At 35.9% G+C, this 22,907-nt stretch overlaps 1 long non-coding RNA gene across 1 annotated transcript in view; it reads left to right on the plus strand.

Moving 5' to 3' along the window:
* LOC134475548 (uncharacterized) overlaps positions 1 to 11,440 on the plus strand; it is a 54,514-nt gene extending 43,074 nt beyond the window's left edge. Inside the window, exons 2-3 of the long non-coding RNA XR_010046718.1 lie at positions 3,626 to 5,773; positions 9,581 to 11,440. This is a non-coding gene — a long non-coding RNA (uncharacterized LOC134475548). The remainder of the gene's footprint in view (positions 1 to 3,625; positions 5,774 to 9,580) is intronic.
* The last annotated feature ends 11,467 nt before the right edge of the window (positions 11,441 to 22,907 follow it).

A 22,907-nucleotide genomic window follows, 5' to 3' on the forward strand; every position in this document is an offset into this window, starting at 1 on the left:
GACTCTGCTTTGCGGCCTTGGATAATTCACTCTTTCATGGAGTGGATGGAGAGGAGGCACAAGATGATACTTGGTGTTAGGAATTATACTAGAAGCTTTACTTGTCTTATCTTATATTGACCTTGACTTTATTTTTGATAGAAAGAGAGTGGAAGAAATTGTGAATTTTTCAGTTTCTTAGCAGAAAGCTATTTGCTTTTTGCAAGACTGACATGGTCAGCATTTGACTTTTAAAATGTGTTTTTCCACTTAATTTGTTGCTCCTGTCCTATTTGCTCTCTCCATCTGAAGGCTTCAGGTTTTGACGAATGCAATCGCTAGCTAGACTTACCAGTAAGTTGAAGTTACAGCTGCAATGGCTTTTCCCTCTTCTGCTTTTGCCCCACATTTTACTTACAACTCTGACTACTGCTCAAGCTTTCCTTTCCTGACATCACCTTGTCCTGGTTTCTTTTAGGATCCTTTCTGGTAGTTACGGCTTAACACAAGAAGGAACTCTGCAATTCTGTTCCTCATACCCACTTCAATAAGAACACAACCCTTATTTAGAAGTTATAAAATCAGAAGGGTAGAAGAACCTATCAAGGTAGTTTTTAGGTACATCCCCAACAGTCACATGGAATGATAAAGCAGTTCTAGAACTGAATGTGACCTTCGAGAATCAGTAGTTCATAATCATTTCACAGTTGAAGAAACAGGTCCTGATTTGATTGTAAAGTAACTGAACAGAAGTTAAGATGGCTGCCCGGTTCCTCTGATCTAAACTGAAACTCTTTGTACTGCAGCAGATAAATTTTTCGAGTGTTAAAGACAGCTGCTCTCTTCCCTGAAAAATTCTAGTATTACCTACATTTACAATTTTAAGAACAGAACCCTGCATTAACGTTTTATCCTGGACTCAGTTCCTTCCTTGGCATTGCTACTGCTCATTGGTTTTGAGTGTCAGTGTGGGGAGTGGAGGATGGAATGTACGGACCAGAAGTCTACGGCGTGCTGAAACTTGCTGCATGTTGTTGTTGTCTTATAAGATGGCTTTGCCTGAGGCTACTCCCTGATGTAGAATCTAAGTGAAATTATTTTCCCTTGGATGCCGTGCCATATGTATCTGCTGCAATGTCACTCAGAGCTTTATGTTTTAGACCAGCGATTCTCAAACTTTAATGCGCATAAGAAACACTTTTATGGTTTGTTGGCACACAGCTCACTAGGCCCGAGCTCCAGCGGTTTCAGTTCAGTAGGTTGGTTGGGCCACTTGAGCATTTGTTTTTCTAACAAGGTTTTAGATGCTGCTGCCTCTGCTACTTTGAGATCTACTTTTCTACTGAAATGCCTCCCTCAAGTCTTCAGCTCAGATCAGAAAGAATGCCAGACTAGGGAAGGAATGATAAATTAAGAACAGAAATGGGAAAAAGTGGAGGAAAGAAGAGAACAGAACAGAAAAGAGGAGAGGACAGAAGGAGGCAGGGGAGGGAAGGAGAAAGGAAACAAGGTCTCTCAAATTCACAGATCATAACAATTAGGTATAGTGTGCCTCTAGAGCAGCCTAAAGTGATTGTCATTGTGAACTTTTTTTCTCCAGGTAGCCTTAGTGGCTTTCACAGAAAAAAATGAACCTGCCTTAGAAATGACACTTGCGCTCATTTTTAATGACAATAGTCTATGAGAGCTCTATGAGAGAGAAGTTTGTGTATCTATTTTTAGCATTTGAAATGGACAATAAAAGCTTACAAAAATATAGGTTTGAAAGAACAGACTCTAGGTCAGGTCCCATGAATGATTCGCAGAAAATCATCACAGAACTGACGTGTGTGGTCAATTGGAAGACCTTTCTGGGACTGCTGACTTCAAGAGCACAGTGCTATAGCTGTGATTCAAGAAGCAGGTCCATTGTCACCTGTGCCAAAGCTTCTCTTACACTGCCTCGGATGAATGGCAGACACTGGAATGCTTCTGCTGGAAATCCCAGCATTTCCATCACATTTGTCAAAACAACAAACACTTAGGACAATACAAAGATTTCCTTTGCTTCACATCTAATTATCATGTGAGTACATCTTGACATTCAAGAGAAAGTAAGGTAAATTACAAGAGTAACAGCTACAGAATTTGCATAAAGAAAGGATGTAGGAACCATTAGATAGATTTTGGGCAACCAGAGGGACTTGCCTTGAAGTTGTATTTGCCTCATAAGTTATCATTTTTGTTTAGATTGTATGTATCACAGGCATGGCTGGGTGGATTGATAAGCTTTACTTCACCCTGCCACTTGTTTCAAGCAAGAAAATGACTTTAAATATCTATATCCATTCATTTGCTTTATGCCTCACCAATCACTGTTATGAAGTATAAGGGTAGAAATTTAAAAGCTTTCGAAACATTTCTTGCAGAACTCTTATCCCTGGTCCTAGATAGGTTCCAGTAATTCCATTAACTTCTATTGAAATGTTAAATATCTTATAGCACGTCACTTTTACTGATCAACTTAAAAACAATAAAGTAAAAATAACATTTTGGGGAAAAAATGTAATGACATGTGTAGGGGAAAAACGGACAAAAATGTGATTTCAAAGACTAAAAGAAATTGCCTAAAAAATGTGATAACAGTTACCTCTGGGTAATAGTAATATGAGTGATGTTTTAAATATTTCTTCAATTGTCCAAAAGTTGCTGAACAGACTTTATTGTTTATGTAAATGGAGGAAATAAAAATAATAAATGCTAGAGTTTTTTTTAGACAAGGTATTTGATAGCTCATAATGGTCGAATCCAGTTGTTGGGTAGGCTTATTCAAAAGCCATTAACTGGACGTTATTGTATACTAGTATTATAGAAACCTTATTTCCTTTCTCTTCCTATTTGTTAATTGTATTTTACCTTGTGTATGTTTAAAACACGCTACAATACATTATACTGCTATATTAAAACGTGTTTTGCTTGTTGTCCAAAAAGGAATTTCCCATCAATATATTAAAAAATGTTCTCCTACTATTTTTATAAAGAATATAAGAATAAAGGTAGCAGGTAACAGATAATAGAAGGTACTTGTGTTAAGGTTGGTAAAAATAAAATCAACAGACAGCTCCAGTTAGACCACGGTTACATCTTTGACTCCTCCTTGATGTACAGGCATTTGAGAGGGAAATAATTATGTCTATTATACTACTTCTGTTCCTAAAATCAGCTTTAAAGTATTGTGATTATGATGTGTTAAACCCGATATTAAAGTTCTCATTGTTTGTCATCAGAGGGTAACTTTTTGCCTCATACACCACTATGCTCCATTTAAATAATTTCCAGCAGATGAAAACCCATTCTACGGAACATCCAACCTAAAGAATATTTTAAGTTTTTTTTTTTTTTTTTTGTCTTTTTCATTTTTATCGGTACCGGGAATCGAACTCACGACCGCCTGCTTGCAAGGCAGGTGCTTATGCCGCTGAGCTAAATCCCCAGCCCCTTATTTTAAGTTTTTTAAGGTTTCTAGTTCAGCTATGGAAATTATTTCTTTATGCAAATTTCTTCTTATTCCTCTGTTTTAGCTTACTGCTTATCCTTCTATTGATAGATAACAATGACCAAAATGTACCTTCTAAATTATGAAGTGTATTATTGATTATCATTTCAGCCTTCACTCTTCAGGCAGGAAATGCCAGTTTCTGTCTTCATTCTCTGCACGTTCTTCGCACCGTTTCACAGTCCTTGGAGCATGCTGCTGTTGTGTCCATTCCCGATGGAGAAATAAATGAAGGTGAGATGGGGAAGGTCTCTGCCTTCTGTTCGAATTCCATGTGGACGTGACAGAATAACTCAGTACTCTACGGACTGGCAAGGCAGGTATAGACAAAGAGAGCTTTTTCTGTGTCTTCTTCCCGAGGATGAAATAATAAGGATTGTGATTTGGGAGAAAATGAGGAGATTTGAAAGGGATATTTTGACAGGATACTAGAGAGGAAAAGAAACCACATGAATTATGTAGTTAACTTGTCAAATAAGCTAGACATAGCTAAACTATGATTATTTTATACTAAGAAATTTGTGCCCTGTAAACATGTCTATTGTCATCCTTCCCTCTTCCCCACATTGGAGATTTAATTTCTAATATCACAACTTCATGGCACATTTACAGGCTATTTTGCTTAGAGAGGCGCTTCCAGTAGTCATCTTTATTTTTCACAAACTCTTTAATATCAGTCTCTGATAGGCCTCTCCTAAAAAGATGAGCTCTTTACAAACAGGTGTCAGCCAGCCTACCTGAATACAGAGGAAGAAATCCTGTCCGGGACAATCAAAGGAAATTTCATGGAGAAAGGAGCATCTGGGTTGGGCTCCAACTGAGTGCTTATAAATTGACTGTTGAATAATTGAGAAGATGGTGATTTGCATAAGCAGCTCAATTATATTCTCCCTGCTGGCAGTGGCCAGCTAATAACCAGTTTCTTGTTCAAGTCCTCCCAGTTATGGACGACTCCAGAGTCGGTGGGTGAAAAGTCTCAACTCTATCTTTCCACTTGATTAAACTGTCAACTTCTGTTATTTTTCAAATATAGCTTTTAGAAAATCTCATTTTGTCAATATGAAGAGACATTTTTTAAGCACGGACACACAATTCATCATTGCATTGGCTTATCTGATAAAATACTATTTTTCTCCTATATCCTTTTCACAAAATCAGATTTGCTGACTGCGCACAAATGAAAGGCCCACAAAACACCTTTTAGTCCTAATAAATGAGCAAACTAAGATGGTATGGAGAAGCATATGCCCCAGAGAAAAGTAATGAAACCAGGGAACAAACACAGCTGAAGTTGCCATATGTCAGGAAACAACCGTGTGACACACCATGTGGTGATGAGAATAAGCACTGACTGCCAATTTTTATAAAGAAAAGCATGAAATTGATTTCAGAACTAGATTGATGCATGAGTTTGGAAGGGGTAAAAAAAAGACAGGCTTCACGCAGAGCACAAAATGGTCTGGATTACAAATACCACCTGACAGAATTATTTGGTAACTAAATTTGGAGATTAGCATTTCTTGTTTCCAACAAGAATTCTTGCAGAAAGACCTCTTGGAATTTTTCTATTAATTCTAGGATGAATTTGTCAGAAGGGTTCACAAACTGAGATGCACCCCCACTGATGTGTTTTCTGAAATTCATGAACCTTAAGTTATCTGCTCTGTGGTTTCTGTTTTTCATTGCAAGGCATCATTAGTCTTTTGGCCAACACTGGTGATTTTCAGTGACAGCTGAAAATATAACTGCAAAAAGTAAACAGGAAAAGTACTTAATGTTTGTGGTCAATCAATCAATCAATGAAATCACCACAATTTCATGTTTTTTGAAGGAACAAACACAAGGCACTCTAAATTCAGACAAATGAGTTTAAGGAAAATGGCAAGCAAACAGCTAAAGTCTGATATTATTTATTTCTTGTCGACTGAGCAAACTGTTCTCTAGAAACAAGCCAAACTTGACCTTAATAAGAACTTAGGGAACCTGAGCTTTGAGGTTAACATTAGATGATACTCTACACCCTCTTGATGCCACTGTCAGAGTCAGAATTGAGGGACAGGTAAACTATTTTCTAAGAAAAAAAGTTTTCATGAATTCTTTTTTTCTTTTTCTTTTTTGAATGAATGAGAGAATTCCAGCAGAGTACAGTCAAAGTTGGAAATAACAGACGTAATTCCATATCCCCATGGTGGGCCTGCGTCTTCATTCCCACCTCAGGGTGCCATCAGCAGAATTCCACCACAGCTTCTGAAGCTGCAGGTACAACTTACTGAACACCAGGTGTCTTTATTCTCCTTTAACGATTCAGGAAAAAGGGTGGGAGCCTCGGGAGAACACACAGCAAGCGCCACAGTAGGTTCAGTGTCAGTTTATTTCAGTCCTGCAAATTCCTTTTTAAGAAAAATATTTTGTCTGGGCTTCCATTCCTCCTTCTTTGTGACACTTTCCCAAACTCCTCATGGAGAACTGCTGCTGAATATCCAAACGTGATTGTAGACAGGGCATCCAGCATACATGACATAACTCCCTAGCGTATGGGAAGTACTTAAGAAACATTTATTAAATGAATGATAGAGCCCTATTTGTAAGATCACAAAAAAAATTCTCTCCAGAAGCCAGACAGTAGATTTCTGGGTCTGTACCACATATTATGTACTCTGAAATTCACATTTCCACTGGAGACTTGTACCCACTCATTTCTTAGATTACTTTGTGAACAGCATAAAACTTACTGGAGAAAGAATGTCATTTTTGGTACTAAACATCAAGTTATTAATGTATTTCTTCAGAAACTAGGAAACAGATATAACTGATAGTCGTTTAATTAGTCTACCATGTAAATGCTGTCCACCAGAATATCACTTATAGGCTTTGGTTTACTATACATATTCATTGGCAAAATCAATTTATTTACACATTTTTTTTGAGACAGGGTCTCACTGTATAGTCCTGTCTGACCTTGAACTCATTATGTAGCTCAGGTTGGCCTCAAACTCACAGTGGTCCTCTTGCCTCAGGCTCCTGAGTGCTGAGATTGCAGGCATTCAGCACCATGCCTGGCTTATTTACATTTTTGTCTTCTTGTCGTTATGTGTTATTTGTATAGAAGTAAAGTTAAGTTAGAAATGAGCAAAATAATCAAGGTAGTTTCAAAAGTCCTTAACAAAATACTTAGCAGTCAGTAGTACAATTAAAGGGTCATACAACTTGAGCAAAATGAATTCATTGTAGGGATGCAAGAACACTACCACATATGACACCCAATTGGTGTGATACACCAGCTTACTGAAATAAAGGATAAAAATGCTTTCATTATGTCAATAGGTATACAAAAGTGTTTCACGAATTTCAATTTTATTTTGTATTGAAAATCTTGTAACAAACTAGTAATAGGGGAATGTTGCTTCAACATGATAATAAAATCATACATGAAAAGACCAAATCTAACATCATTCTTAGTGATGAAAAAGTCAAAACTTTCCCTCCAAGGTTAGGAATTAGAAAGGCAAGGATACCCAATTTGCAACATATAGTCACCATAATGCTAGAAGTACTGGTCAGTGCAGTTAGGTAACTGAATGAAATAAAAAGCATCCTGAAGAAGAAGAAGGAAGAAGTAAAATTGTACTTGTTACAGGTGGCATGATCTCCCATATGGTAAACTCAAAGGATTTCACAAAACCAAACCAAACCAAAAATTGAATTCAATACCTTAATAGGGTACAAAATCAATATACAAGAATCAGTTGTGTTTCTATACAATAGCAACAAACTTTCTCAAAAGGAAATTAGAAAAAGAATTCTACTTACAGTAGCATTGAAATAAAAAAAGGAATAAAGAACTGAGGTGAAACATTTATACACTGTAAACTGCAAAATGTTGTGAAATTAAAGGAGATACAAACAAATGGGGAGACATGTTGTATTGATGGATTTTAATTTGTTGAAATAGCCATACCACCAAAAATCATCAATAGACTGACAGAAATTCCTATCAATATCATGGTGGTATTTTTTATAGACAGAAAAAACAGTTCCAAAGTGCATGTGGAACAACAAATGACCCAAACATCCAAAAACAATTGTGAGAAACAACAAAGCTAACATTATACGATACAGCAGCCCTACTTCTGGATATTTATCCAAAAGAAATGAAATCAGGATTGTGAGGAGGAGATAATACTCCTGAGTTTGTTGCAGCGCTCTTCATCAAGGTGTGGAGCCAACCTAATCTTCTGCAGGCAGGTGAATGGACAAAGAAAATGTAGTGTAATAATATAGCGTGGACTATTATGCAGCCTTTAAAAAGAACATCCTGCAATATATGACAACACGGATAAATCTGGAGGACAGTGTGCTAAGTAAAATAGCCAGTCACAGAAGGGCAAATTCAGTCTAGACCTACTTACATGCAGTACCTAAAATAGTCAGACTCACAGAAACAGGGAGCATAATGGTGATGATCAGGGCAGAGAGGAGGAGAAATGGGGAGTTCCTAATCAGGAAGTATAAAGTTTTAGTCATACAGTATGAATAAATTCTAAAAATTGCTGTGTGGTGTTGTGACTATAGTTAGCTCATGTAAAAACTTAAGAGAGTAGATCTTATGTTGTGTTTTTACCAAAATAAAAGTATGTTTAAATTCAAAGCCCCAATAACATCAACAACAAAAGAACAAAATATGTGGAATGCATATAAATTGATAGCATTCTGGTTCTAAACTCCTAAGCAAAATGTTGAAATTCAGTGCACAGGGACTTTACCCTTGAAATTCCAATTCTATGTGAGGTATAGTAGGGCCCCAGAATGTGCATATTAACAAAATAAAGCAACTGATGTAGAAAGTCTCTACACTTTCACCAAAGGGTTTTGTAAAGTGTGTCAAGGGAAAAATTTAAATTGTTAGTACACTTCACTTACACACATCCACCGGCGTGTAGACCTTAGCCTCATGATGTGGGACACCGTGTTGCCCCGTTTTTCAAATGAAGAAACTGAATCATAGAATAAACAATAGAACTAGGACCCAGCACAGGGTGGTCTGAGCCACACTCTATGCTCCTGGCCACAGGTCCTCTGCCGCTCTGACTACCAGTCTGCTTCCAGTAGAAGTCCCAGAACTTACATCTTGACTTATATGTAGCACGGTTATCTCTGTAATTGCTCAGTTTTCAATACATTTGTAGGTGAATATCTTGAATGAATATGAAAAAAATTGGGATGTGAGAATGCTTAGGGACAAAAACATCCATGCCCACAATTGCGTGCTCCTTGGTTGTAGGGTAAGACATGAGCAAGCTGAAACATGGGTCTGATCCAGTCCAATACTTTTACAGCTTTTGATTTGTATATTGGTAAAGTGTTAGCCAATCTAGGGAGGGAAAAAAAGTCACGTGAAAGCACTGCCATCCACATTGTGTGGTGTTAGGTGATTTCGAATGTTGTTGCTGAGGAAGTAAATACAGATGAGAACTCAGGTTACTGACAGAATGTTCCTTGGATTAATCAGACGTTTGAGCATTAGGGAAACCTTTTCCTTTGATATACAGTCAAAAGAAAGTTAGATGGGTAAACTAACACAAAAAATTTCAAGTGAGACTTCTAGAGGTTGTGCTAATTAGCATAAAATTATGAATATTATGGTACAAAAAGAATGACTGATTTACATGTTAAAAAGTATTTGATCATTGTATTTAGTATTTGCTGTTTAATTAGCAAGTTTTTTTTATAAAAAATGTGAAGTATGTGGTTAAAGAGACTAGCTTCCTGATGTATTTCTACTGTTTATCTTCTTTCTCTTTTCTTTCTCGAAAACTGCTGGCACTTTGATGTAGAAAATAAGCCCATTCATCTTATCTCCTAATGAGTGCTGATTGGACAGTATAAGGAAATCTATAGTCTAGAAAGGAGTGCTAATGTTGGATTCCAAGAACCTGGGCATTTTACTTTTAAATCCATCATCTTTTATCATGCAACAAAAGATAACCAACAAAATGTAAGATCTATACAAAATACCTGTAACTGTTTTGTTAACCCAAGAATTGACCCCTTTGCATGTAATTTCAGGTTTAAAATCAGATCAAAGGCTACAGCTGGGGTTATGTATGCACTGCGACTCCTCTGCGGTCTCGGAGTTCACTAGAGGGAAGGAGAAGGTCTTTTGCATTGCGGTTTCCTCACGCGGAGAAAGCTGCAAGCAGTGTTGGAGGATGAATTTGTTTTATAACGAGGACTGGGGAGATTTGAGTGACAAGGTCTGGCACCTCGACAGCTGGGCTGTGTAATCTGTTCATGTCAGTGTGGTTTGCTGGGAAGGTGACTGGATGGAGAACCAGGAGACGTGGCAACCTTCAGAAGTTCTTCTAAGCATTGTCAGCTAGGTTGCTTCATGACTTTATCTGAACTAAATGATGTTCTTCTATTCTCTTCCAGCTTTAAAACCTATGTTTTAAAATTAACGACACTGTATCTACTATTTATTTTAAAATAATTTCAAACTCACTGAGGAATTTCAAAAATAAAACAAAATTAATCCTGTTTACCTTTCACCCAAATTTATCAATGATAACTCTTTACCTCATTTCCTTTTCATCCCCCCACTCTCTTCTTGAAGCATTTTTTCTGAAATATTTGAAAGTTAGTAGTAGACATCATATCTTTTATCACCATATGTTTTAGAATTTGTTTCCTAAGGGTAAAGATGCTTCTTACATAACCATGTTTATTAAATTCAAGAACATTCACACCAATTTGATAGCATTATCTAATAAAAATGTATATTTTTCTAGTTGTCCCAGCAATAGTTTTTTAAATTTCAGTTTTCCCCTTGCTTCAGAACTTAATTCAGGATCCACATGGCATTGAGTTGTCATATCTCTTTAGTCTTCTTGAATTTGAAACAGTCCTCGGTTCTTTGTTTTGCTTAACTTTGACACTGGAGTATTTCAGGCAAATTTGTTACAGAAAGTCTCTTAATTTGAGTTTGTCTAATCGTTCTGTATGAATAGATTGATATTTTCCATTTTTGACAGAAATATTACCTTAAATGATACTGTGTTCTCAGTATGCTACACTAGGAGGTACATAATTTCTGTTCAAAATTTTTTAGAGCAAAGCTGAGTGTGGTGCATATGCCTGTAGCCCCAGGTACATGGGAGGCTGAGGTAGGAGGGTCAGTTTCACCCAGGAGTTGTACGAACTGTGGGCAATATAGGGAGATGTCATCTAAAAAAGTTAACACGCCAATGTTATGCGGCATATTTTTTCCATTCTTGTTGGAATTGAACTCTATGTCCACGGTTATAAAGAAGTGGAAATATTTACTAATTGGCATTTTACAGACTAAACTGCCTGTATGTCTTAGATACCAAGGCGCTTATTTTATTTGCATGTTAGGTACCCTAAAAATAACTTAACTGTTCACAACTACAGTTTGAGACATAACTGGAAAGCATGGAGAAGAGGATGGAAACTCCTTCATTCTGGAGCCCACAGAACAATGTGATAGATTTTTCCCCTAAAATAAAGAAGTCCAAATGATCGTCTTGCTAGCATTATGCCAAGAAGGATGGTGAAGCCTAACCAGAATACAAGGTCAAACAACCGCAAAACAGGAGCAAGAATAAGCGCACGCACACAGTTCTCCTGACTCTAATCTATTTCATTATATGGTTGCTCCCACTAATTACTGTTTGGAAGCACACCTACCCCTTTTTGAAATAAAGAGACATTCATGATTCTATATGTTTAACGCATTTCATATGCCCTCAGAATAGCATGATGGACCAATTGTAGTGATGACACCCCCAACAAAAATAGAAATACCCACCTTAAATTCATTGGGCCATTTTGGGGCACTGTAGTGTTACTGCCAAGCAGTAGATGGCACTGTTAATATACATTGATTTTATTATGAAATCTGGAAAAGGGAAGTAGTATTCCAGAGACTTACTATGTGGTTGTTCCACGTAAAGTTAGTGATACTTCACTTCTTTGGTCTTTATCAACTATCAGCTCTGTGACTGCTGTGGTATTATTTTCATCTTTCTTAGCACTAGCTATCGTGGGTTTATATCAGGGCCTATTTTCCCTTTATATGTAATTAGAGCAACTTGCAAACGTAGCTTTAAGGGCTCAGTACTTCATTTAGTATTGGGAAATCACTTATTTATCATGCAAGTGATATTAGAAACTTGGGAGGATACATAGTTTAGTAGTAACTTTTAAAGAATTTTATACTTTTGACCTATTTATATAATGCTTGAATAAAAATTAATATCCTCTTTTTTCTGATATTTGATTTAAAGTAACTATATGGTCGATTATTTTACTTCTCATTTAAATAAAAATGTCAGGAAAATAAAAATGTTTCATACTCCATGCTATCCATTTTTGTTTTATGGAATGAATGGCAAGATAGTTTATAAATCACACACATAAGAAAAAAATCTGGAAATAGCAGCATCTCCGTAATCCTTAATGAATCCGGGCCTTGATTATTTGCATTGAATGCAAACCTTCCTGGCTGATCATCACCTTTAAACACTTCATTTAAATTCTGCAGATAAAAAATTACATTCTGCCCTTTTATAAAAATCCTTGAAGATATCATTAAAACTATGTTTAACCAAATGCATCAGATAAAAAAGCATAAGTAATGAAATGATATTCAAATTTGCTTCATTTCAAAAATAAAATAATTTGGTTTTTCACTTCAGGGCCAGAGAAGTTACACCTTCTAGAACCATGACATCATATGAAATGTTGACATCTATTATCAACCCAATTAACTATTTGCTGTTCAAATTGTGGTGAAAGTACATTGAGACTTCTTTTGTACCCTTATCGCTGGTTTAATACCAAATTGCCTGGCATCTGTGTACCAAGGCTTTGATCTAATACTCTATCAGTTGTTGGCTCAGGCACAAGAGACTGCAGAGTACACAAAGCTGTCCCTGTAGACTCCAGGGAAAAAGAGGCTGTTGATACACAGCCCTGATTAGCTAAGTCAGTCAATATTTGCATGATGCAGTGATAATGCCTTTTTTATGTTAGATTGTTATTTCACTGAAGCAAGTAGGAAACTTCTTTTTCAAGAGGTTGGTATATTTTCTAGAAATTCTCTTTCCCTTCTCAGGTTCATAGATGGGATATTTTCTTTCATCTTTCTCCATTTCCCTTTCTGCTTTCAACGTTTGACCACACACAAATGCAACACAACAATACACGGTCTTCAGGAATTCACGTTGTTTTTCAAGATTACATGTAAAGGAATTTTATTAAGACTGATTTTGTCTGTAAAATCTTAGAATTGCATGTTTCATTTTCATGTGCCCTAAAGTAAAAAACTGGCAGTTTGATTGTTGTTTTCTGTTCTTTGATTATCAGTTAGTTGATATGCAAATTCAAAACACTAATGCCTTTTCTTTCTGTAGTTTTTCAAATTAACATATAGTAATGTACATATTATGGAATACAATATATTTAGATACATATATTCAGTGTGGGATTCAAAAATAAGTATTTCTGTCTCCACAAACAATTATTGTTTCTTTGTTAGGGGAAACTTTGAATTTGTTTCTTCTTTTTCTTCATAAAAATGTGTTACAGAATATTAGAACTTAAGGGTTAAGGATTTAGCTCAGTGGCATAAGTGCCTGCCTGGCAAGCGTGAGATTGTGATTTCAATCCCCAGTACCAAGGAGGGGGAGGGATATTAGGACTTATTCCTCCAACGCAGCTCTATTTTGGTACTCATTATACAATTTCCCTTTGTCTTCCCTCTTCCTACCCTTCTTCTAGAAAACATTGATATCTTATTTTTTCTTAGTATACTCCAGCTAGTACATATTTTAATGTTACTCAAAGGTTAGGAAAAATTAATCTTATAAAATTGATGTTTGAATGAAGCTAACAGAAATTTGAGTGCCCATCAAAAGCTGAAAAAAAGTTCTTCATTTTTCTTATTTCACATTACTTTACAATTCTTGGCCTTTGTAAAGAGGATTTGATATTTATAAGATTTTGTTTATAATTAGAAAATATTCCCAATCACATCCTTTTATCAGGGATGCTCTTTCTTTGTCCAACCCTCCTCCTACTTCTTCTCCTTTTAGCGTATGGGAAAAAGTGGACGGTGACAAAAACAGACAGATTGGTATCCCGTTTACAATCATTTAATCAACATATATGGTGCACCTTATGGTCCAAGCCCTGTATTATCTACTGGAGGCAAGAACAAACTAGACACTATCTCTACTCTCAGAGTGTATGAGTCGATCTGTATAGCCTTAAGCAAATGCCATGTAGGAATCCAAGGATTATGGTAAAGCTCAGAATAGTGTATATTGTGAGCACAGAGGAAGAAGTGGTCAGTTCTACCTGGATTGGAATATCTGACAATTTGGGAAGCAAAGAAAGCACAGGACAGTGTATGGAGGGGGCTCTCTGGGCAAAACAAGAAATGTCAGCAAAAGTAAAGAAGGAAACAAACAGGACATTAAGAGCAATTTCAGCATTAAAAACTTATCATGGGTTAGATTTGAGAGATGTAAGATGAAAATAAAAACTGATACAGAAAAGCTGCGAAAGTCGGCAGGAGCAAGAGATATGAGAAACCTTACAATTCGTTTTATCTTAAGATGGTAAAAGTTTGCGGTTTTTTAAAATAGGAGAGGCATGATGGGATTTATATTTTGGACAGGCATTATGCTAACAGGAGGAATAACAGGCTAGAAGAGTGAAACTCGAAAAAGAAAGAATAGCTAGAAGGCTATAACAACAATTAGACAAAGCTAAATTGTTATTAACTTTTTGAGGGCTCTGATCCATTTTTATGGATCATATAACATATTCTTCACATATGATGTCAAGCGATCCATAGATCTTTTGAAACCCATCCATCAATTCATGAGAATCCTTGAATTTCAGATTAAAACTTCCTAAAAAGGTGATAAGGCCATTAGCTTTGAGGATAGAAAATAACATGTGACTATCAGAGGATAACAAAGAATCTATAGGATTTGTTGATATGTTGAATGTGGAGTTGCAGAATGGAAAAGAATGTCAGGTGATTGCAAGGATTCTAACTAGGATTGGCTAGGTAGACAGTAGAACTTTAATCCAAACAAAGAATAGAAATTAATGTGTTACTGAGATTGTTGGGATACCTGTGGAGTGTCTTGGCGGCAATATCAGAGAGGGTCTAGAGTTCAGTCGAAGTGCCTGGATTGATGGTACTGGTTGTTTTAAAATCGTAAGCGCATTGTAGGTAAAAATGAAAACCATAGATTGATTTTACTCACTGAGATCATGTCAAGTAGAAAGAAGGGCAGGTAATAATCCTTGGAGAACAACAAATTTGAAGGGTTAATTAAAGAAGAGTAAACAAAGGAAATTAAGAGAAAGAGTAAAAAGTGTGAAGAGTTTTAGAATTCAAAGGAAGAAATAACATTAAGGAGGGCATGGCCCACAGCCTCAAATATTTCAGGAACAAAAAGGACAAGTACTTGAAAAAATTTTCATCACAGGTTACAACTAGGTAGTTGTTAATCACTGCCACCACAAGTTTCAGTGCAATTGGAATATATGTAATGAGTGACACTACTAAAATTCAAAAAGTGAATGGAAGATGAGAAATTGGGTATAGAATATTACCTTCAGGACTTTGGCTGTGATAGCAAGATGAATAGAAGAGAATCCGTGTTACTTCCAACTCAAAATGCATTGTACACTTTCAGCATGGATAGATACACCTGGTTTTTGATTTAAAACTGTATGACTTACAAATTTTTAACTTACAATGATGCAAAAAACCATATACATTCAATAAAAACTGTTCTTTAATTTTGGTCTAGCAATACATGGTATACTTTCTTATCAAAGGGCATCTTTCAACTCTGCTGTCAAAGGTGTAAGTAACCAACATTCTACTATGCATCGTGTTATGATATTCAGTAGATTAAGTATATTAAATGCATTTTTGTCTTATCTTTTATTTTTACAGTGGGCTTATTGGGAGTAATCCCATCATAAAGCAAAGCACGTCTCTAAATCTGATTGTCTCCCCTCAAATGGCTATATCTATTCACTTCCACAGTTGCATAGGAGAGGACACCACTTTTTATCATTTGATGGCCACATATTAACATGATTTCCAACTTTTAATAGTCTGCTGGCAAACATTCTTTAGTTTGCAATTTCCTCATTATTAATGAAATTGAACATCTTTTCACATATAGTTTTCACATTTCTTCATCTCTCTATTGTTTGTTTATAGTCTTGGTAGTTGAGTTTATTTTGATTTAAAAGAACTACATTTATTGTACTGACCTTTTTCTGCTATATATATCGAAAACTTTTTCTTCTGAGCTATAGATGTCATTTATTTTGTTTGTGGTGTCTTTATGACAATCATACAGCTGAAATAAAAAAATATTTTTGTTATTTTATTCCAGTGACTTAAATATTTTACTTATTGTGCATGGCTCTTTATTCCATTTGAAATGTATTTGCATGAGAAAATAATACAGTACATAAGCTTTGTTCTTATTAAATTGTTACTTGCCTTTCTAAGTACATGTACTACATAATACTGTCTTTTCCTAGTGATTTGAAATGCCATTTCTATTATATATCAAATTTGATACATACAAGTGTCTGTTTTCAGGTTTCTAAATGTATTTCTAAGTACTTTTGTTCTTTAAGAATATTTGCCTTTTTCTGCACTGTGTATATACTGTTTTAAATAATAGCACTTCATCATATATTTGTTTCTGATACAGTTAATAGTCTCTATTTTCTTCTTCTCAAAAAAGAATGGGCAAGCTTTGTCCTGGCCTTTTTCTTCTTCAGGTTAATTTCAGAATCAGCTGATCAAGTTCTATTAAACTATTAGCTATCAAGTTCTTGCATATTTCTTGTTGTATTTGTTTCTATTACAGTTCTTGCTTCTTTGCTCATTAAATCCTCTTTCCATTACACAGATCTTTTACATATGTATTTGTTAGGAAAGTGGTTGTCCACAGGCAACCAGAAACCAAACTATGTCTTAGAAAAATAGAAGGTAATGTTGCATAACAAAAAGCCCAGTGTTGCTTCTTAGCTTTATGATGCAAGGGATACTTTTTACCTCCTGTGGCATGCGAAACCGGTATTGGCATTCTCACAAGAAGAAGGGAAGGAAACAGTGTGATATCTGTATCAGAGATTCCTCAGGACATTCCGCCCACTTCTCATCAGCCCGAACCGTATCACAGGACCATCTCCCGGTGGCAACAAAGGAAAAGGACATGAGAATGGGTATTTAGTCAACCAAGCATTGTCTCCCCCCTGGGTTATAGTAAGACCATTGATTTGTGTTTTTTGATCTTAACACCAGCTGTCTTGTGACTACTGTAATTAACTTTAGTAGTGTATTAGCTGAATCCCTTGCATTGTCTTCCTAGACAATTGTGTGTCTATGGATAATGAGTCTGTCTCTTCTTTTCAGGTTGATGTATCTCATTTCTTTTTCTTTTTCTTTCCAAAAAGGGATTTTTCTTTTGGTCTCATTTATTTTAAGCTTTGTATGAATTTTAATTCCTTATTTTGTCATAGATTTTTCACTATTTTCTTTTCAAGTACAATGATTTTTTTATTAAAAAATGTCAATAATCATAAAACAGCAACAACAGTATCCCTGAAACTACATTAGTTACAGGAACTAATACAAAAGAAACTCTATAAATCATAATTTAAGGCTTTAAAATATAAAAGAACTACTTTTATAAATTAAATTATTTCAACTCCTCTTGCCCTAAAAGAGAGTAAGAATCAATTATATCATGAATCAAGAGTAAGAATCAAATTATATCATGTACAGGTACAAATTCCCTATAATGAATGTGATCATCCTGTATATAAATAAACAATACCAATAGTTTAAAAAATGATTAAGTTCTTTGTGGAGATGAAATATGAGTATTCTATACATATCTTTTAAAGTCAGTGTATTTAATGCTCTTATTTATAACATTTACAGTGAGAACAATAAAGGTATTTTGAAAACAAACTTTAAATTATGGATGGTTGGGGCAATTTTTTATTTAGTACCAAGAAATATGTGGTTCACAATGATTGAAGAGCTGCAAATAATAAGTGATTTGTGCTTTTAAAAAAATAGTATATGGCTTTGGCTGGCCCAGGGCAAGAACCTCCAGCGACTCCTGAGATCCATGCCATGTTGGAATTTAGGGTGCTGGGAAACCAACCAACCAGCTCACCTTCCTAGTAAGTGGCTGTGGTGTGGCAGGCTGTGGCTGCCCCATGGGGAGAATCACCAGTGTCTCCTGAGATCCGCACCATGTTGGATCTTAGGGTGCTGGGAAACCAAGCAACCAGCTTGCCTGTCTGCTAAGTGGTAGTAAGCCTATGGGCACACGGGCTGAGAATCAAACACCCCATCTCCCTCACCCCGTCCCCCATTAGCAAATGGGAGCCAGAGATCTGAGCATCTCTTGGGAGGTTGACTATATGCAATATAGCAAATAAGGAAGATTTCCTTCTACCATCTCTTTGAAAGCAAATATTTTTACTACTGTTTTGCTTTATTCTGATTAATGGTATTGCTCTATTAAATATTTTGTTTTGATAAGTTCTATAATGTTCTGTAGTTCATTTTATTTTGCTATACCTGATTGAAAGAATAACTATTGTGAAGATGAGATATACTGTGGTATCTATTACTGCTATCCCGGTAACCTGCTGTGAAGTTCTGTACCAATTTCACTACACTGTCTAAATTGGCTTTGTTCCATATTGTTCTGTTGTATTTTACTACCTTCAAAATAATAAAAAAATTTTTAAATAGCGTGTTAAAACTATTTAGGTTTTTAAGTGTATGCTTGCAATAAATAATTGTTATGTTTGTTTTGGGGAAATAGTATATATTATATATAACACATATAATATATAATAATAATATATAGTATAGAAAATTTCTTGATTATTTTTTATTTCATTAACCCTTCCCTCTCCTTTCTTTTCCCCCTTCCTTTGATCTCCTTCCTTTTCTGTCTTACCATCCCTTCTTTAGTTACTCTTTAATTCATTTATATTTTGGGCTTCTCATATAAGAGAAACCATGTGGTATTTATCTTTCTTTGTCTGACTTATTTGGATTAACTTATGGTCCTCCAGATCCACTCATTTTCCGGCAAGTGACAAGATTGCATTCTACTTTATGGCTGCATAATATTACATTGTATATATGTACACATATTTTTTTATCTGTTGACAAATAGCTTTTTGCACAGTTTAGCTATTGTGAATTTTGTTGCTGTAAATACAGGCATGAACATACCAATATAGTGTAATGTTTTTATCTTTTTTACCTTTTTACACTAGACAGTATCTCAATTTTTATCTGATTATTGCAATAGACTGTTACATCCTTTTGAAAATCTTAATTAAAATTGATTTTTTTGTTTTCTTATTTTGTTTAAGTATCATTAATCTTTGGGGAAGATTTTTCTCATTGTTTGTGATGTTAAATATTGTTAATTTTACTTTAGAATCATAAATTTGGGTCATTCTTGGTAGTTCATTTTATATAAAGAAGATAGGAAGACTGGTTTAAGTGATATAGTAGCTAATACTGTACATGTCCTCTCTAGAGCAATATTCACCTGTTTTCCCCGCAAATAGGCTTCGGCCTTCAACCACTCCCCACTGATCTAATGAGGATTCTACTACTGAGGCTTCTCAGCATTTTAGCCTCCTCTGCAGAGGTGCTTACCTGCTGTACCTTCTTGTTTCCTATGTGTTCTAAAAGTTCCTTAAATTCTGTCTTTTTTCCAGGGCCTCCAGGGCCTTTCCAGGACCTTCTACCTTCACAGGAAACTCACAGGCAAGATACTTCCTGATAGAGCTTATCTGAGAGTTAGCCACAGGTTAGAAACTCTCCACCAGCAGCTCCAACCAGGAGAAAGGAGATACCTGGCAGCCTTTGGTTTTCCAGTGAAAGTTTTTTAGTGAATTATTCCACTTACCCCACCTCCAAAATTCCCTCTGGGACTACTCATGCTAAAAATTCTGACACAGTTCAGTAAAATATAAGTGAAAATAAAAGTAAAAAAAATAGTAAGTACCACTTTTATTCTAGGAACTTTCAGTTTATTGGCTTAGAAATATGTTATCTTAGTTATGATTGATAATGCTAGTTCTTCTTTCATTTGGTTACCATAATGCTTTCTAGCATATTCCTCTGAAGAAGGGAAGTCAGTAAATGTGTATAATTCAATCCTCACTGCCTAATTCATAAACTAATAAAGTTTGTAGACTGGATAGAGTGGACTCCTTGCTAAAGTGGGGTTTTAGTATTGTTTAAGAGGAAACAACCTTTTGGCTAGAACTGTCATCTTCCAGTAATTTTCCAAAATGACAAACACAAAGAGAAAGGGGACAGAAACCCAATACATTTTGTTTAGGCCTTTTAGACAAAAATGGGGCTGTTCCTTTGGCCACATACATGCGAATCTACAAAGAGTGATATCGTAGACATCAAGGGATTGGTTCTGTGCAAAAAGGAGTGCCACACAAATGGTACCACGGCAAAACTGGAAGCGTCTACAGTGTTATCTAGCATGCTGCTGGCATTGTTGTAAACAAGCAAGTTAGGGGCAAGATGCTTGCCAAGAAAATTAATATGCATATTGAGCATATTAAACACTCAAAGAGTTGAGATAACTTCCCGAGACACGTTAAGGAAAATGATCAGAAAAAGAAGAAAGCCAAAGAGAAAGATACCTGGGTTCAACGGAAGCACCAGCTGGCCCCACCCACACAGAGAAGCACACTTTTGAGAACCAATGGGAAGGAAATTGAGTTGTTGAAATCCATTCACTATAAATTCACAGCATAAACTGGGGATATAGCTCTGCCATTCAGCACCTAGTTGGCAGCTAAGTGGCCCTTCTTAAAAAAACATCCTATGATGTAAGGATGTTTTCCTTAATTTAACAGGTGTGTGGTGCCTTTACTTCAGAAACAAATATTTGGAACAGATTTTCATTCTACCTAGTTAATTGTGTCAGGTCTTTTCACTTTTTTTTTTTTTCAAATTTTTTTTTCTTTTTCTCGGTACCGGGCATTGAACTCACAACCGCCTGCTTGCAAGGCAGGTGCTTATGCCGCTGAGCTAAATCCCCAGCCCCTTACTGTCTAGCTTTTCTTGCTGAAAGATATTACTGAGGTATTGTCTAGATGTGTACTTAAATGGTCAAATATTTATGAAATATTTATATTGGCTTGCAGATCCTGTAAATCATCGTGAGGTGAAAAGATGTATCAAAATAAAATGGAAGTCATTTCAGTTAAATAAATGGAAGTCATTTTAATTAAATAAATTGTTTAAAGAGAAAAAAAGGTGAGGAAACAACAGTTTCATGTATAGCTTTTCTCTGTCTAGTCTTTGATTAGGATCCCACCTTTATTACTGAGAAGTCAGTGTGCATGAAATTGGATATCACTAAGGCCAAGAGAACAGAAGCATCTTTGGACAAACACTCCTGCTGGGCTAGAAATGTTGTCAGAATTTCCTGAAAAAACTATCTCAGTGTTTGCCTTTGTTCTGCTTTAAATCACACGGTGATTTGTTAAAGCTTTAAAAGTGTAATTTAATCTTGTTCGGTTTCCAAGAAGGGGTGAATATACAATGAAATGAATTAACTAGGCCAATCATAATCAAACACTGCAGAAAGCCGGGCAGATCTGCCATATGCCAAGGATGTTGCAAACAGATCTCATCCCGCCTGGGAAAACTCAACACTGTATGGAGGTGGGGGGGGGGGAGTAATTGCAGAGGTAATATGTACAGTAAGGAGGAAGCATAGCTCCTTTCAGGAGACTTGGCCATACAATTTTCATCACAGTACTACCAAGTTGTCGCTGAATTTTATGAGTAGGTAAATTCTTCCAGGATTTATGGAAAAAAACTGGGTGCCATTTTGTAGCCTCTTTTTATTACTTGTCTTGGTTAAAGGTGGTACCTTCATTCTCTCTGAGGATAATTGGTCTGTGTAATAAAATGACACTCAGTCTGGAGTAATCCTGTGTAGTTTCTAAATTTAAGCTAAAAAATTCTACTTTGAAGGAATAATAATACAGCATTAAGAAGCGAGGGTCTGGAATAGTCCTATAGGTTGATGTTGATACCAACAATTTAATGGACCTTGGGTGAGTGATTTCACTTCAGTAAACTTTGGTTTTTCTTCATCTGTACAATGGGGATGATACATTTGTGGCATTAAAGTTAGGATTAGATGAGATAGATAATATAAGTAAAGTGCTTAGCCCACTGAAGGGTACATTGTAAATTCTCAGTAAACATAAACAATTATTAACATTAGTGCTATTGTTATTAAACAATTAAAATGTCAAAACTTTTCTCCATGCAAAAAATATAGAGCAAAAAGTGCGCCAAACCAAGTAAGTACTGCAAATGGAAAATATCTTATTTAAATATCAATGATGGCAACTCCTACTTCTTGACCTCACTTTTTTAAATGTGGAATTTGCAATGCATCATCCATGGAAGCAGATTAACCCGTTGCCCCATGTTTTCATTTTTAATATACTTTAGTGATACTTAATGAAAAACTATGGCAACTGACGTCTATCTGAAATAAAATATGGGAGTTGGATTGTAATCAGAATTGTAGAAAGAAGGGGCCATTATTGTATGCTTCTGTGATGCTTATGCATGGATTATTGTTTTTAATTTGATCACATATGACATATGCTGATTTCCATGTGTCTAAACACGTGTTAGTAGGTGATTTGGCTTCTGTATCTGCACGTTGGTCATCATGGTTGCTTGTGTCCCTCTAACAGGTGCACATCCGACTGTGGGGTGTAAATGTGCCACACTCTTCATCCCCATGTGAGTGCACTCCCAGGCCCACCTTTCTGGAGAATGCTCTCCAGAGCAGGGTGGATGTGAGCCAAGGAATTGTCTGGGCTTTCTGTTAATCTCTGAAAATGGGAGGGTGATCCTTCTACAAATATGGGAATGGGGGCTGCTCCGAGGATGGCAAATAATAAACAATGAGGGTTTTTTTTTTCCATCCTGGATTCCCTCAGCTCTGCTCTCTGTAGTCCTCAGCAATAGTTTAGCCCTTGTCTTTCTCACCGAAGGATTTAAATAAAATGACCTTAATTCTTGCTTTGTTTGCACTGTATCTTTTAAGGAGCGGCAATGAAGACCAAAACAAACAGTAGATTAACAGTGTCATCTTTTATAAAGCTGTAAATTCCTAAAATATGCAGAGAGGAAACAAAACCAAAAAGAAAAAGAGTGGCATGGGAATGAGACAGCAGTTTTGTCAGTGAGTTTGAAACAGTTCCATTTCTTTCA

Source organism: Cavia porcellus, unplaced genomic scaffold, assembly GCF_034190915.1.
Source record: "Cavia porcellus strain 051 isolate PalLab524CR breed Dunkin Hartley unplaced genomic scaffold, mCavPor4.1 scaffold_1, whole genome shotgun sequence".
Classification (NCBI taxonomy): Eukaryota; Metazoa; Chordata; class Mammalia; order Rodentia; family Caviidae; genus Cavia; species Cavia porcellus.